We start from the raw sequence: 7,153 nt of genomic DNA on the forward strand, positions 1-7,153 counted from the left end.
AATTGTTTAATTATATTAAAAAATTGAAAATTCAAATGTACTGTAATTAATAATATCATTCTTTAGGTCTTCAGTCAATCCTACACAATGCATTTTCGTGTCTTAGTGCTGAGACACTCCGCACTAAGACATGATAAGTGCAATGTTCATTGTTGATTATATTTTCACGTCAGACTTTTTCACACAATACTCGTGCATGGATAGACCTTTCTACGTAATCGTAAATTCAAAGGACTTTTTTATTGTGCATTTTTCACGAATAATAAAATCGATCAATGATTACTTAATGATCTCATAATCTAAAAACACTACTTCGAAATATTAGCGAGGTTGAGGCCGAAGTTTTAAACGCGAAAACGTGTACGTCGGACGTTCAGTGCCGCTTTCCTGTAAGCCTAGAAGTTTGACAATGGTGTTTGGAAAGTCTGTAATCATGCTCGACATTCCAAACTCCATTGTCAAACTTCTAGGCTTACAGGAAAGCGGCGCTGAACGTCCGACGTACACGTTTTCGCGTTTAAAACTTCGGCCTCAACCTCGCTATTAAGCTGCTCTATAATTACAAGTTTCTCCGGTTTTTCTATAAATGGCGATTCATGAATAGGAAACATTTATGATTAAGTTGTGTACTTCGTCTAAAAAATGGCGTTTTAACGCGTAATTTTTTAGATTTACAGTATACTAATTCTTAAATCTGAAGCAACTCTAGATGTTTACTGCAATCTTCTTGGCTGGTGAATTCAAGACTGCTTGAAATTTAACGGTTTCTGTTAAATTGACAATATCTGTATTGGTTTTTGGAAGCTAAAAGAGAAGAGTTCATTGAAAAGAGATGTAAAAATACTACCGTACATAAAAAACCCAAAGATCTGCTTGCAATAGAGGTTTTCTTTGTATTAGAGGAAATCTCTGAAACACTCAGTCTTACACAAAACTGTGTCTACAGATCCTTGGAGGTGGTTTAGTGAATGAAATCACAAAACACTGGTAATTGGTAGCGGGTTTACGCCTGAGCTGGCTGAAAAAATAATTTTTCTGGGTTTTCTTCATATATCTAACATATAAACAAGAGTCAGTTTTGAGTAGAAAATCTACCCGGGAGGATCTCAATGGCAAAAAGTCTGTGTGGCGTCGCTTTATTCTGTCAAACCAATCCAAGATCCCTAGAGATTTGACGATACTCGGGGATTTACGGACGCTGTTCATAAGGTATACAGTAATATGATTTATTTTTGTAGAAACATACTGATAGAATTACATGAATTTGTGTAATTCTTTATGAAACACAATAAGCATATCCCCTCATTATAGGAAACTTTCGTTTTGTATTTCATTAAATTTATAAAACGAGAATATATAGACTTTCTAAGAAAAACTGGGAGGCCCAAGATATCCGGATCATATAACCCATTGGAAAATTCCAATGAGTTATATGATCCGGTTCTAATTCTAATCTTGCCAGATTAAAAAAACGTTAAGTAAAGGTTTGTCAGTTGTTTCATCTATTAATTTCTGTATAAACGGTTAAAGAAAGTGGAAACTGTCATATTGTACTTGTTTAGAACGTTTTAATTTACAGTACCAAAACAGATAATATTATGTTAATTGCGAATTTTACATATTAAAAAAGAATAATAATATAAATTTATCAAAAAGTAAAAAAAAAAAAAAAATTAAATAATTTTCACAATTGGGAAAACTAAGAAAGGAAAATTGCGAGGAGGAATCAGGTTCGCTGTTATTACAACCTTAGAAAACAGTGTATCACTAACACTAAATAGAAGCTAACGGATCCATACGATTCTTGGCTTAGAACTTACGTTTTCTTGAAGGATATATCCTTATATCATGGTTCTGCGTTTACTTGTTTATCTACATTTCTGTTCCTCAAATATTTACAAATTTTCTCACCAATATATACTAAGCAGTATACACCCCAGACAATGATTACAACAGATGTAAGTGTAACTGTAGCCGCGTAGATAGCAAGCATCGTATAAGATTTCAAGACTGTTGAAACACGCTGAGGAGAGAAAAAATACGCCAATGTAACAAAAATGGATAACGCAACAGGAAAGCCAATAACGGTAACGTTTTTTCTGTTGCTATCGATCCTGTCAACGAAATTCAAACATTTTCCTAGACACAAAATACCGTCCTCGTCGACTGTAGTAGTATGGAGAGAAAGAATTTCCGCGTAAGTTCCCGAAGCAGTATATTGAGAAGATATTGAACGAATTTCTTCAGAAATTCCTGTAGCAACACTGATTGTCCTGTGATATCGGTACTTCAATACCGTTTTCGTTAAGAACAGATTGTCTTTGTACAGGTATTAGTTGAACATAGATCTCTTCAGATGCTGTATCACTAGTTGAGGTATCTAAGTATCGACCAATAGGTGTTAATCGTACAAAGCTATCATCAGAATTTGAACTTCCGTTCCACGTAACTTCCAAAGAATCACTCAGAACACGTAAAGAATCACTACGAACACGACTAGAATGTGCTTGCGCCATCTTACTGGAACAAATTAGATAAAAGTTAGGATATTTCTGTGTAATGTTTCCCCTATTCTCAATCACTACACCAGCTTTGAAATGAAAACACCGTGTAGCGACACCTTGTGATTTGTATAATTGTATAATTTGAATTAAAACTGTTAATTACAATTTTGATTAATTTAAAATGAATTTTTTAATTTATATAAATCAAAATTGTAAATTATAAAACACCTAGTTTTACTATAGAGAGGCAGTTTATAATTTACATAATACCATGACTGCGTCAAAATACAATATATACGTAATTTGGAACAAATATAAAATGAAAAGTGAGGGGATAAAAACGAAAAACAAAAGATTATGGTAATATATATACGTATATATATAACTATTCTCTTTTAATGACAAAGTAATTGTGTGTTTTGTGACTGTACTATTTAAGTTATAACTTTATGTTAACAAATACTTGTATGAAAGACTAGTTCAAATAATTAATAATTAATAATAATTTTTTAATGGATGGTTGTTTAAGTATGGCAACATAACACGTGGGTATCAACCTAGGGGAGGCCTTCCAGGAGGTCATTTTAAGGGAAACTGGCCCCTATTTAGGCGTTACAGACGTGGAGAAAATCCGGAAAACTCCACGTGGTCAGCTCGTCCGAGCGAGGCGCAAACCTACGACCGAACGCCCAGTGTTCTGGGAACGAAGATCGCTCGGGCACTGGTGGGCCAATATACCTTGTATACCTTGTGCTGTAACTTTGCGAATTTTAAGTTGAATAACATTGTATATGTAATCTGAGTTTTCATATGCTTACTCTTTTTTCCTCTGATACCAATGTCATACTTCTTGCTTATTCTTATATAGTAGGCCTTTTTCATACTTGCAAATGGCGAATAGATAATTTAACCCACTCCTAGTATCGGAATTAAAGCAGCAACTTACGTTTCCCTAGCTTCTGAGTTTGAGACCGGATGGTCGAGCAGTCAAAGTGGCAGGCTACAGCTGTGGGGGACCCGGGATCGAATCAGCACGGGTCGAAAAATCGCAGGAATGTTTCAGGGGGTGGCCGTCCCTCACCACCCCGGTCGCCCCATTGTGAGCCTGGCCAAACCCTTAATGGGCCTGCTAAAAAGAAGCCCTCTTAGTGCCCACAGGGCAGAGAGTTAAAAAAAAGCTTCTGGAGTTCCGACTGTAGAAAACAATTGAACCTACTCATTGTGGAAAATTTTCTAGTTTGCTCTGTACATGCATGATCATCATAACACAGTTCATCAGAAGACTTGAAAAACAAATTTCTTTATCAAACAGTAACTACTATAAGTTTCTGCACCATATTTTGTTATGATATGCATTTTGGACATTTGTCCTATTGTCAGTTGTCATACACACGTTGGAAATAATTTAGGACATTTAAAATATCTTATTGAAATACAAAAATTCTGAATTGTCATTTAAGTGCTATTCGAGTGTTTGGTTCTCTCACAAACACGAAATAATTTTTGGCCTATTTTACGGGCTAGTTTGCATTAATTACTCTAACCAAATTGAATTAGAAGATAGGTAGTTAATAAACACTATTTCGGAATTATTAATCTGCATGAATTATTTTAAATGTTTATTGATCATACCATAATAAATACAGTACATGCTAAATGGCAAAATATTCTGATAGTCAATTAGTTATACATTTAAAGAAATTCCTGAAGTTACACACAAAGAAAATTACCCCATAAAATGTAATTAAGTGAATACAAAAATATAGAACATAAAAACGTATTCATTTTCGTATTTTGTATATTAATTGTTCTGAGATGAGCGAACTTCTGTAGCAGTAGACTGAACAGCAAGCTGAAACTCGTTGGAACTAAGAGTCACATTTGAATGAAGAAAGAAATAATCTTTTTGAATCTTCTGCCACTGTAGAATCGATATTGCCGTAAGGACATAGTCTTTGAGATCTAGCTATTATAGTAGTAGTTTCTTCAAGATTACAGAGACGTGCACTAGAGCATATCTTCCTGAAAACTTCGTTATGTCTATATAAATAGGCCATCCAGAAGAGGACAAAGCATACACCCGTAACTAATAAAGCAGTGAACAGCATTACTTTTGAGATATTTTTCATATTTACATCTGGATAAGAAAACCAAGCAGCAGTAACCACAAGGATAAAAGAAATTGGGTAGTAGATAAATTCTACAAGTATAGGAGTACATAATAATTGTTTCTTATCACCTATAGGCTTCTCCTCGCTTACTACACGATTCAATCTATCAGTTTCAGGACTTCCGACGTTAACTGAAGAAACTTTTGGGCGCACATTAAAGACATTGTGGACTTCTATAAGATCCCGGTTATCAGCAGTCTGAACCCCTTTCTTAATTTTTCTGGAGGATGATGTTTCAGCAGCATTATCGTTTTGAGGAGAGAATAAAAATTCTCTCTCTCTTCGTGAAAGATGTACTGATGTTTCAGAAGTTCTGATTGCTCGTTCATCTTCTATTTCATTACTAAATTTAACATCAACATTAGTGGATCGTTGCCTTACATCCTTTCTTTCACTAATCTGGACAAGTTTAGCATTACTCGCTTCGGCCATGTTTTGAAATAAAATATATTTTGAGTATATTTCACGAAAACTGCTCACCTTAATCTTTCCAGATTGTTAAATCTTACAACTTCGTGACAGGAAATGTACGATAAACGATACTACTCGAAGTTAACAGTTATAAAGTATAACGATTTGCATATTGACAGGAACTCAGTGATGTTGACGAAATTTACTCAAGAAATTAAGTAATTGTTATTATTGATAAATTTCTAGAAATATTATTTATGGATGCAACATATAAACAGGAAACAAAATTATATTGAATTTTTTAAATAATAATTTGCGTGCCTAATTTGCATTAAAAGAAGAGATTTTTTTTAAATGGTTCTTTAATACGGGGTTTTCCTATCTTGTGCCCTCGGCAGTGTTGAAATAATAAGAAAAAAATATTAAATCTTTAAATAAAGAAAATAAAAAGTTACTTTAGTTTTTAAAATATTGCTAGATGTAGTGAGAAATTCGCTAAATTGGCTACACTTGGGCTACACTGACCGCTGTCTAATCTATCAATAGTATGATATTAGTTGTCATCGCGTGCTGCCTTGTAAACTCGTACTGATGTCATCACATGCTATTGTTGTGTTGTGTTTTTTTCTGTATATAAAAAATGTACCCGAAAATGAGTAAAACACAACGATCCTCTCATTTTAACAAAGACTGGAAAGAAGCCGATTCGTTATTTAAAGGATTTTCTAATAAGCAAGAAATTATTTCAGCAATACAAGATTTGCCCTTATCAAACAATACAGCACAAGAAGAATCCAGGCGATTTCAACAGATTTACAAAGTCAGTTGAGAAATGATTTGGGAGAATGTGAGTATTTCTTATTACAATTAAATGAGTCAACAGATATTTCAGATACAGCGCAATTGGCAGTAATGATAAGAATGGTATTCAGTGATTTTCGTGTGAAAGAAGAATTATTGAAGTTATTATCAATGCAAGAGCGAACAAGGGGTGAAGATATTTATAATATCTTTAAAAATTACTCAACAAAAATTCATATGCCTTTACACAAGTTATCAGTAATAATTACTGATGGTGCACCAGCAATGGTGGGCTGCAATAATGGATTCATTTCCCATTGTAAGAAAGATGAATCCTTTCCGAACATTATGTATTATTACCACATCATACATCAAGAATCATAATGCCAAAATATTATTCTACCAACATGTTAAGAATGTTGTTGTTAAAATCATTGACAAAATTTGAGCAAATCCTTTATCACACAGATTGTTTAAAGCCCTTGTAGAAAAGGACAAATCTTCCCAAGCTGACCTTATCTTACATACAGATATAAGATGTAAGTAAAGGCAAAGCGCTTGGCCGATTTCTTGATCTTTTGGAAGAGATTTAAAAAAATGGTTGATGGACTTGGCTTTTTTAACTGACATATGTGAAAAATTGGACAGTTTAATTTTGGATCTTGAAATGACTGAAACTGCTAATTCTACAGCTCAACTTCTTTACGGCCGGATAGTGGAGCGGTCAAGATGGCAGCCTTCCCTCTGGGGACCCAAGTTCGAATCCGGATGTGTTCAAAAAATCCCCAGTAATTTCTTCGGGTTTCGGGGGTGGTCCATTTGGATATGTCAGGCCCTGTCTCTCAACACCTGGTCGCTCCATGGTGGGCCTGACTGAACCCATAATGGGTCTGCTAAAAAAGAGGCCCTCTTAGAAGAAAGAACCTTTGATTTAGTACGTCTGGAAACAAGCATACATAAAGCATTTGTAAAAAGAATCACCTGATATACGATTTCTTTAATTGGGATTTGAATAAATTTGAATAAATTGTAGGCCCATAAATTTCCCACTGTCGTCTGTCCGTCCGTCCGTCCGTCCACCTGTCTTTCCTTAATCTCGACAACGAAGTTAGATACATGAAATGAGATAACCGTAGGGGCAGCAAGCCCCGATTAACTATATATAAACTTCTGATATATACCGGAAGTCATGTTATTTCCATTAATTCAAAACTTTTCCTTCTGAAAGCTGTTTGTTCACTGGTGATTTTCGGACCTTCACTCTTC

The sequence above is a fragment of the Centruroides vittatus genome, unplaced genomic scaffold (assembly GCF_030686945.1).
Source record: "Centruroides vittatus isolate TY-2023 unplaced genomic scaffold, ASM3068694v2 scaffold_2707, whole genome shotgun sequence".
NCBI lineage: Eukaryota > Metazoa > Arthropoda > Arachnida > Scorpiones > Buthidae > Centruroides > Centruroides vittatus.